Source organism: Argiope bruennichi, chromosome 8, assembly GCF_947563725.1.
Source record: "Argiope bruennichi chromosome 8, qqArgBrue1.1, whole genome shotgun sequence".
Taxonomy (NCBI): domain Eukaryota; kingdom Metazoa; phylum Arthropoda; class Arachnida; order Araneae; family Araneidae; genus Argiope; species Argiope bruennichi.
In genome coordinates, this window is record NC_079158.1 from 43,748,758 (window position 1) to 43,760,360 (window position 11,603).

The window sequence follows — 11,603 nt, forward strand, 5'->3', positions numbered from 1 at the left end:
TAAATGTGCTGCGCTATTACAATTGATTAGCGGTATTTGTTGTAGAAGAAAAATTTTGTAACAGTATTTTGATTTACTAAAGGCTTAATCAATTTTATCATAACTTTAGCAAGAAGATAGCTATTTTAACTGATTATCTCTTGATAAACATATTTATTGTAGAATAATATATCAGTGTAAAAATTTTAATAAGAATGAAATGTTCGCAATTTTTTTAACCCTAAGATTTTATTTTCGAGGTTCAAATTAGTTAGTTTACACTTCAAAAATCGTGTAAAAAATAAAGTAATTTGACAAGCCAACAGATTTTGCTTACGGTAATATTTCCATTTGCAGGCTTCAGTTAATATTACATACTCTTTTCCACTAAAATTAATGATAATCTCTCAATTAATGGTAATTTTCAAGAAATAATTTTCAGAAATAAAAATTGCTAATGTAAAATAGCATTTAAATATGCTAATAAAAATGTAAAGATAATGCTTTTAATTACAGATATTAGTTATGGCTTTGGATAAGAAAATTAGTTTAGTTCAGTTTAGTTATATTAACATCCCGTTGTAAAGCAACACTAGGGGTATTTTGGGACCGACCTCGCAATTTTGAACCGCTGTCCGATGACGAGGACGACACCTGAGCTGGCACTCCCTCCTCCACACCACACCGCACCAGTGGGAGAACGTTCAGCATGACAGATTTAACGTGCAACAGACCCCCTTACACGACGGTTCTTCGGTGGAATCGGGTCTCGAACCTGAAACCTTACGGCTCACAAGCCGAGACCTTACCACCAAGCAACCGCGACCCTTCGGATAAGAAAATATACTGGAATATAATATTTTTGAATAAAAGAATGTATTTAGTTAATATATAGTCTTTTGAGCAGTTAAATGATAGTCATCAGCAGATTGTTAGAATGAATTAATGAATTAATTCATTCATTAACAAAAAAGTTCAAATATCTTCCAGCAGGAACGGCCTGAAATTTCAGAAAATGAAAAGCTTCGAGACCCCAAATTCTATGCAATATTGTATTTCAGCTTAGTACAATTTTTATGAATTCTTTAAAAGATTAAAAAAATCAGTACATTTGCATAAAATAAACCTCAGCATGGTTTTATGCGTATTGAAATAACATTCTCAAAACCAATAATATCCCTGATAATACGAGAGTAGAATAAGATAATACCAATACCACAACCCAAAGGTGCTCGAAAATAAAGTGCGAAGATAAGCAATTGTAGATTACAAGACACAAAACACCCCAAAAAACATGGGGAAATCCTATGCCACGGGCGACCTAACACACCTCTTCGAATTTATCGAATTTGAGGACGCTAACTTGGCAAATCCAATTTCCCAGCTGTTGGTTATCTATCCGCCTTTCTCGACTCAGACTACCGTAAAATTCCACTACAAGATATTTTCGCAGAAAAGAAATTAAAAAATAAGATATTTTTTGGAGTTTTAGCCGTCGGATTAAGTTTATCTGAGGGAGATAAAATGCGGTGGGATGCATCTGTTTTCTGGAAGTTGTTCCAAAAGAGGATTTTCCTGTGTTTTGGGCTGCGTTAATTCAAGATTGGTGAACTGTTTCATCAGTTTTATTTTGCTTTGCTTGTTAGCTGAAAAAATATATTGAAGAAGAACTCGAGTTGAATGTTGATCGTATCTTAGAGAGTGGGAAAGATAAATGCGTGCGAGTTTCTGCCCAATGTTTAGTAAATGTTTTATTTTCGTCTTTGGATAGTCTATGCTAAACTGAATGAGCAGTACATTCTATTTTTAAAATTTATTAATAGATCTTTTTTACCTCTTAAACATACTACTTACTTCGAATGCAAATAGAAAAGATTTACGAGTTAAAAAAATTTACTAGTACTGTCTTTATTTAAAACTATATTATTATTCAGTGTCTACAAAACATATGAAATTAAATATGCAGCACATATTTAAAAAAAATATTAAAAGTGGTAATTTTTAAAACATAGTAAATGGGAGATAATATTTTCTTTAATGTCTTTTTAGGTATTTAAATTTAAACGTATATGGAATACAGTTACAAATATAGAAATAGATAATTTTATAAAATATTATCACCGGAAAGGTGAAAACCAAATTTTGCTGGTTCTTCTATTTTTCTATTTCCTAAACTTCTTCAGCTTTAATTTTCCAAAAGATTCACTTAAACTATAAAATAATCCAGTAATTAATCGATACAAAATTAATTAAACTGATTAGATCTAACAATGTCCTTGATTCTCACAAATTGTCACGCATTAAAGCCGATAATTTAATAATGTTATATATGTTCTATTCAACGAGTACATAAATACATGACTTTTTAATGGAAATGAGCTCCATAGCATCATATAGCTATTAACAACGTAATTTTCCCTATTATTTATCTTCTTTCCAGTGTCTAACTAATCTCACTTCGTTATTTGTCATGTAAACTAAATATATCTAACCGAAACTTTTTTCCTTCAATTTCCACATTGGAAAATCAGGTGATAAAATTTAATGAAACAATTGAAAACTTTTTGTATTTTAAACCAACTGTATAATATATTGTTACAAATTAGGAAAATTAATAACTATTCAAAATATTTGCCAAAATTCAAGAAAATTTTGCGCAATCTAGTAAATTGACATCGTTGAAAAGATATTTATTTAAAATATTTAAGCTGTGTAAAAAATATCTTTGTGAAATAATAATTTTGAAACTTAATACCGCACCCCCTCTCTCCAAAATCAGATTAATTTATAATGAAATTTCAAAAACAATATTGGTCCATAATACACCAAATATTCTCACCTTTAAAGGTCTAAGTTCCAAATTTAATATGTGTAGATCGTTACTAAGTCGGTCTAAGTTGCAAAAGGTTAACACATACACAGGCACAACGACATATATACATTCATTTTTATTATTATTATATTTTATTATTATAATATAAAGAATCTAGAAGAAACTCCAGTTTTCCAATTTTTAAAGAGTTCAAGTTAGCTTGAAAATCTTATATGGATTATAGTTTTATCATATACTTAAAAAGTTCTAAGTATATAATATGATAATTTAAAAAAGATCTAGATTTAATCGTTTGAAGAATAGATGTGCAAAACAAATGACCTTGGGATTGTAAATTAAACCCTGAAATAAATATTTATGATTAGCAATGTTAACAGAAAATGATTTTTAAATCGAAATATCTCTGAGTTAAATTGCGAAATATTTGTGTTTAAATTTAAGTTAAATAGTAATATAATCGGACTGTTTTAATTACTGATATTCTGAAGGGGATAACATTTGTATCACACAATTATATCAACTGCATCATTTATTTCCCTACTTGAACAACGTGGCAAACTATTATGCATCGTTATAAATAGAGTGATTTTTTTTCAACCTGGACCTAAATATTTTAATAGTATCGATCGAATATAAGCAGCATCAGTGTCATGAATATGCACAAAGAAAAGCAAAACATTAGTTTATTAGAGATAAATATAGAGCCACAATGTTTGACATTATCTACCGTTATCTTTTTCCTTATTATATTTGTTATATATTTCTGTGTAAATTACATGTTATTTTCCTTTACTATACGCCCAAGGATGCAATCATTGGGATAATTAGCAATAAACTTGCCCATATTAATTTCTCTCAGAGGGTTAATAATAATAATAGTATAGATAGACAATTTCTTATATAATACGATCCATACATTATTGTATAGTATATCTTAATAGGCTAGGAGGAGTTTATAAAGATATAGCCTTATAATGCAGATTTATCTTTTAGATATATCATGAAATTATCGGTATATTACATAGATGCTTTTATATTAAATTATTCTTCATGTAAATGAAATAAGACATTGTGGTGGTAAATTAGATCTTTGTTAAAGTTTAAAGAAGAATGTTTATATTTCTGTATTTTATAACAAAATGCGTAGAAAAAGATCTCATATATCAATATTGTTGAAAAATCGCAAAAAATTCTTGTTTAAATAATCTTATAGATTCAGGCCACAAAAATGAAACAATATTTTTTCAACTAGTTCATTTTTTTTTTTGCAATATTATTGTTGAGAAAAGTTTTAGATATCTTATTAATTCAATTATTAATGAGAAAAAAAACTTAAATTATTTATTTTAAATGATTAAAGTACAGTTTCAAACAATTCTTTTAAATTTTTAAGGAAAAGCTTTAAATATTTTATTAATCTAATTACTATTGAGGAAAAGCTTCAAATATTTGTTTTAAATTATTAAAGAAAAATTTTAATTAATTAATGAATTGTAGCAAATTTTCCTAACGTATATATTAATTAATAGACAATTATAATCATTATGTTTAAAAATTATGTAAAATGTCTGCCTTAAAATAACAGGAAGTTAACCGTTGTTTTATGAATTTAAAGTTCAGTGATGTAAATTATATTAAGAATAGTTCTTGAAATGCGCTTTAGAAATAGGATCAGTTTCTTTTTATTGAACAACAAAATAGTTTTGATATAATAATTAAGTTTTTAAAAATAAAATAGATATTTATTACGTTTTACAAACACATTTGTATCTCAAACTATCTTATTATAAGATTCCATCGCTTGACCAATATATATATTTAATGATTCATTAAAAAAGTGTATATTAAAATTAAATATAAATTCGTTATTTCTCTATGAAGCACTGAACGAATTACAAAGATCGAAATAGAACTTAATGCGAAATAAAATTACGGCTTTTAGAGGAATTTGAAAATACAAAATAAAATCAGTGTATCAGTGTAATCAGTTATTCTATCTTCTTCTGAACTTCCTGAACATATAGGTGAGATAATGTCAAAAAAAAAAAAAAAAGCTACAAACCCCTAGAAGGTCACGGCATTCCGCAATCGGTTGTAATCTTTATCTCGATTTTTACGTATAATGTAATATGGCTTAGTTTGTGTCTCGTTTAAAAATAATAATAATACCTAATTATGTGCTTTCATAAGTTAAAAAAATTACTTATGTGCTTTTACGAATAATTTTTTTAAAAAAAAATTAATGAGTGCTATTAAATATTAAAAAATAATTATCATCGTTAAATAACAGAAGCACAATTTTGCTTAAGAAAGAAGTATTTAACTCGCATTTCTAGTATTACCAAATGTCCATAATTTAGTCATAGACTTTGTTTAAAATAAAAGCTGCTTAAATTACTATTTCGACAACGTAATTTGCTTCTTTTTAAAAATTAAATAACATGTTTCCAGCGCCATTACATCATCGTATGCTTACCTACCCAGCACGTCTCTTCCATATGATTTAAATAACATTTAGTTTTGTTCACTTTATAGGGCTATTAAAACGTCAAGAAAATGCAACTTCTCCCTCGATGATGCTACGAGTCTATTTTATTTCCGCAATTTTCCGTGTTGCTAATGTTTTCACGTGACTGGAATGAACAGAGACTTAGACAGATAAAGAGAGAGACTAATAAATAGATAGTCTCTGTTTCGTACCCTAAATGGGCGGATGGTGCTAGGCAAGAACTAATTAAATGCTTGGGATTTAAAAAAAATATATTTCGTGAGTTAAATATTTGATATTCAGAAAAAAAAATTCTGTGGTTTTAGTTTTATGGCTTTTAACCTTTTACCAACCGATGGTACTTATAAGTAACATTTAAATCATGCTGATTTCTTGGTAATATTACTATTTCTTCTGATTGTATTCAGAAGCGCGTGACTAATACAGCCTCGTCAGCAAGCAGTAAATTAGCTGTAGGCAGCAGTTGAAAATTTTTAACTGTTAATTAAATTAATTAACTTATTTTAATTACTTTTAAAAAGCATATTAATCTTTCTAGGATTTATTCTGTATTGAAGATTTAAGCTAAAAAAGGCAACAATAAAAATTAAAATAGGTAACAAAATAATTCTATAAATAGAGGATTAAAGCTATTAATATATTTGCGACTAAATAAATATTAATATTATAAAACATATTAGATGATAATTTTCTTTTAAAGATATTTTTTGATGATAACAATCATGCTATTAGCCTGGTTCAAAAAATAAAAACAAAGCGTCTTTATGGCTCTATTTTATTTAAAAAATAATATCTTCATAATTATGTCTGTGTGCGCATTTAGATATTTGGTTAGAGTATCGAATCCTTATTAGTACACTTTTACCTTCCATGTCAAAAGGTTTATTTTAAAAAAAACGTAGTGTGGAACAGTTAGAATTACGAAATTGTTTCATTCCAAAAATCGAATTCGAATAATAAACAAACACATTTTTCTATAAAAAAAATTAAGTTATGATTCAGAATGACAAATTCAGGGGGATTCTAAAGAAGTAAACAAATTTTACTCTGTTAATCTTCTCATCCCTGCGATCATTCGAAGTCAAGAGTCTAAGAGCACTGGAATGCCGAAATTTATTTTTCAAGAATAAGAAACATTTACTATTCCTTCCCCTCAAATACCGCATTGATAATGGTTGATATACAAAAGAAGACCCTGCTTAACTGATAATTATTAAGCAAATGAAGGATCCGACATCTTTTAGAGTTCTCATAACATGTCCCTATTCTCCAAACCCATCTGGGGAGACATGGGTTACGAACCGAGTCTGCAGCTTTGGTGCCTATTTTAGCACATAAATTATAATGATAAAATGTATATTAAATCGGAAGTTGATGTATTATGATGATGATGTATCTTACAATGGTCTAGAACACGTGTTCGGAGAGTAGGAACTTTGAGTGTGATAAAATTTCGTCATCTGAACTGCAGTAGAAATTAATGAGATCTGTTTCAAAATAATCTTTCATCTTACTCAAATTATAATTTTCTTGATTAAGAGTATATAAAAGAAGAATAAAAGGAATTATAATGAAGACAAACCGTGAAGAAGTGAGATTTTCGATCATTTTCTTCAATTGTGTGTTTTCTAATGATTGCTGCAGAATAACAGAAAAAAAAAGAGAACTATTTTTTTTTTTTTTTGCTCAGAAATTGCATTGATAGTTTAAAAATTATAATTGTAATTAATTGCATTTTAATAAATAGACAAAAATATTCTAAAAATCAAAATTTAAAAAAAGAATTTTTTACGGATTTTCTTAATTAATAAACGAGGAAAATTAATTGCAGTTTTATTAATTTGAGTGCGTTATGTTTTTTCCTCTATGTTCAACTTGAATATATGAATACGAAGTTTTTAGGCATTAGAGGAAACATTAATTGTTATTTTATTCTAAACATCCAAATACAGAGAAACATTTTTAACAAAATTGTTTAATAATAAACGAGGAATATTAATTGTAATTTAATTAACTTGAGAATATTATATTCTTTCCTCAATATTCAATTTGAATATATGACTATCAATTTTTAAAGTCTTAGGGCAAACAATGTTTGTTATATTTATATTATTTAAAAAAATTTCAGAGAAAGATTTTTCTACAAAATTTTTTATTAATAAACGAGCATTAATTTTAATTAACTTGAGGATATCGTATTCTTTACTCTATAATCTGTTTAAATAAATGACTAAAGTTTTAAGTTATTAGGGAAAATGTTATGGCTATTAATCCGCATTATGCAATCTTACAGTGATCCGAAAACATTCTTGAATTTCATGACCATAACATAAGAAAGCCTCGTAACGACTGTAGACGCAAAGAGATTGTGCAAGCGGAATTTCAAAAAATAATTGCAGCCCTGCAGACGTTACTAATCATAAGAAATCCCGAAAAATCGGAGAAAATCCTATTCCATTAACAACTTAACCTTATTTTCCAAATTTATTGAATCTGAGAAAATATAATACGCAAATTTAATGCTCCTGGTGTCGGAATCTCTCTAACTTCCCGCTGTTTAAGCTTCCGTGAAATTCTACTGCGAAATATTTTCATAAAAAAGAAAGTAAAAGTTATATTTTTGTCTGGGGTAGTTGGCAAATTGAATATATCTTAAGGATATGAGATGCAGTGATATTGCATCTGTTTCGTGCAAATAGTTCCGAAAATTGAGTTTCTTAAGTTCTAGGATATACAGATTTTTTTGCTGGTGAAATCCGGAAGAAATTTGGAGTTAACTGAAAAAATGGGAACGATAGATGTTCTTAGATCAAATTATTTCTAGAATTTTATTAATATTTCCTACTAAATAATCTTAGCGAAACTGAAACCATTTTTTTTCAGTGTTCAGTTGAATTTTAAAAGTGGTTGTTACAAAAGTAAAAATAAGAGTTAAAGAATGAGAAAATTATTTCTATTTTCTTTTACTGATAACTGAAAAGACAATAATCACACTGCTCATAAATATATTTTCAATGTTAATTTTTTTTACTAAGCACGTACATTAGACTGATTTTCTTGTTGAATAAAAATTACTTAAATGTTACTTCTTTATAAACATTTCGTAATAATTTTAAAACCTTCTCTAAATTTTGAATTTTATGTACATTTGGAGACCAACAGCATTAGAATTATCTATAATTTATTGAAAAAGTAATTGCAGTGAAAAGTGGGTATTTTGGAAATTTTCTCTTTTCAATATCAGTACCTGGAAAACCAAGTTTGTTCGGATTTTTTTTTTGTAAAATCGCGATTTTTTTGGAGAAAATATTTAAATCACACATACTGATTACATTTTATTATTTTTAATCTTACCTACATATGAACTGGTCATTTAAATAAAAAAAAATCCTGAATGCACTTAGTTTAGCATATTATTCGAAACAATAGGCTATATTACATTATTCATTTTACAATTGATCTATAATAATTACATATATTTTTGAACTTACATCAATTCTATCATGGTGAACTAAGGTCCGAAACGGCTCAATAGACATTGTTAGCGTGGGTAAAGATAGAAAAAAGGCTCTAATAATTAATTATAAAATTGTTTTTTTTGTGTGTGTGTAAAATCACGTTTTTTTTTTCTTCAGAAAAGACATCTATATAATTAAACTTAAAAAGAAAAAATTTATATAAATATAAAATTTGACCCAAATCGTTTGAGCAGTTTCCGAGATACACAAAATAAATTTTGATATATATTAGAATTGCCTGTATAAAGTTATAAGATAATTAAATAGGAAATAATTTATCTCGAAGATAAACATGCGCATAATCCCTCAGAAAACTCCAGTGAATAGGAATAAGAAAGAAAGAAAGCCAGCATTTCATCTGGAGAAATGGAAAAGTAAGTTTAATTGACCCTGAGGTACACACACAAAAAGAATACCCAGGTTTCATTTACTCGTTACACTTTTGAATACCACAAACAAATAGCGAATGAATCCAAGAGGGAGGAGAGGTGGGGGTTGGATAAGAAAGAATTCCATCTTAGATGAAAACAATAGCAAATAATACAATAAATGATTCTGAAACCAACCTTCTACAAAACCACAGCTTTTTCTCATGGAACAATGCCTCTGTTGTATTCAACCATGAAGAAATACGCCTGTAATCTCATTTGTCGTGATGTTGCCCAGAATCGAAATCAAGATATCGCAGAATTTTCGGAAAGATGGATGTGCCTTCGTTCTTCCAAGTTTCAAAATCCATATTCAAATCACGCAGTGGGGACTCTCGTGCAGGAGGCAAAATCAACAACGATCGCTATCCACGTAGTGAAAGCATCGCGAATTGAAAAACATTTGCATAATATCTCGGTGTTCTTAGTAACCAAACTTTACTTTTAAAGAAAGAGGTTTGTATCAGTAGATACAGAACACCCTTACAGCGTTTCTCGCTGTTGTTCTTCGTTTCGAATTCTGACGTTTGTAAATTCGAAGTGTATAATTTAGAGTTCTGTGAGTTAATATTTCTTCATAATAAACGATGCACTTCCTAAGAGACCGCAATTTTTATTCCAAAATAAAATGTTATAACTTCCAGGGTTTTTATTTCAAATATCAAGTGGGATAAATTTCAAAATGTTGTTTTTGAAAATATCGATATTTACCTTTTTTTTTACATAATCAAAAGCATTCGTTGTGGGCTTTCTTTAAGGAAAGAATGCGTCAAGACACAAAAATCATGCAAAGAACAATGGCGACATTATTATTTTTTTTTAGTTTTATCTGCTTTCTTTATCTAATTTATCTGTTTCTTTTACCTAGTATATTTATCTATACTTTTGAAAAATGAGAATAGTACAGCCATCAATGGATATAGAATATATTTAACATAATTAACACACTAACACATTTCAACCTTTTTACTGAAACATATTTCTTTATAAACAAAAAAATAGATAACGTCTATAAACTGAAAAATATAGAAATGAATAAAATTTATCACTCAATATACATTCAAGCTTGGAAACTAAACACTTGGATATCGATTCTCGAATTTTTCATAGACGTTATTTCACAATTCACTTAAATTATGCTGAAATTTATTTCTTTTTACAATAATTAAAAAAAATAATCATGGAATTTTCAATAGGGTTTTTAATAGCTTTCCTTTTAATAGGAATCTTTTATTATCTATAAAGAAATCGAAAAACAAGCATTCGATATTTGTAAATAAAATTATTATTTAAAATCGATTCTCTTTTACATCATTTTAACTTAAATACATAAACACATTAATCATTATCGTCTGCCTCAAAATTAAATTTCTTCCACTAAAAATCAACCATTTTATAAAAGTTCAGACGATTTTAACTCGTGCGCTTTTATGCGCTATTTTAAAAATTCATTTAACGCTATTAATAGAAAAAGTTAATTACATCGTTAAATTACTGCTGCAGATTTTTGCTTGCCGTAAAAATATTTACTTCGCATTTAAAATTTTTATAAGTGCCTATGAACTCATTCAAAATAGCTTTTTTAAAAAAAGCTTTTTAAATCACTCTTTTGGCATCGTAATTCGTTTCTTTTTAATATTGAATTACATATTTCCACTCTTATCGTAATATCGTCAGCTAAGTTATGCCGCACGTTTCCTCCATGTAATTTAAAGAACATTCAAACTGTTTTACTCATTTTATAGGGTCATTAAAACGTCAAGAAAATGCAGTTTGCCTCCGATGATGCTCCGAGTTTATTCCGGATTCGCGATTTTCCGAGTTGCTAATGTTCACACGTGACTGGAATGCATAGTGATTGGGTAAAATAAAGAAAGAGACTCATAAATAGACGGCCTCTATTTTCTTGTCCAAAATGTAAATGCGGGGCAATTAATAACTAATTAAATATCAGAGATTTAAAAAATATCTCTGAAGATATATATCTGAAGTTCAGATAAGGTTATTAAAGTTTTAATTTCGTATTTTTTTTGTCATTATAGGGGTATTTAAGAAAGAATGTGCATTTGGAAGATATTTATCTGATAGAAGTTTTGAAGCTATCATTTGAAAGTTAATGGAAATGCTCCGTATGAGTTAACTATAATACCAACACTCAGAAAAATCTAAATGATATAGTTTTTTTAAATAACTAATTCGAAGCGAAATTCAAACCGTAATTGCATTTTCAGGTATTAAATAGATAATAATAGATACAGCTATGCATATTATGTTCTGATAGAAGTTTTGAAGCTATCATTTGAAAGTTAATGGAAATGCTCCGTTTGAGTTACCTA

The 11,603-nt window shown here is 27.9% G+C and overlaps 1 protein-coding gene across 1 annotated transcript in view; it reads right to left on the bottom strand.

Annotated features, from left to right (window-relative positions):
- The window catches only part of LOC129981317 (maltase A2-like), a 127,276-nt gene extending 117,816 nt beyond the window's left edge, over window positions 1-9,460 (bottom strand). Inside the window, exon 1 of the mRNA XM_056092106.1 lies at window positions 9,406-9,460. The gene's annotated coding sequence lies outside the window, so the exon portion shown is untranslated. The remainder of the gene's footprint in view (window positions 1-9,405) is intronic.
- Window positions 9,461-11,603: the final 2,143 nt, after the last annotated feature.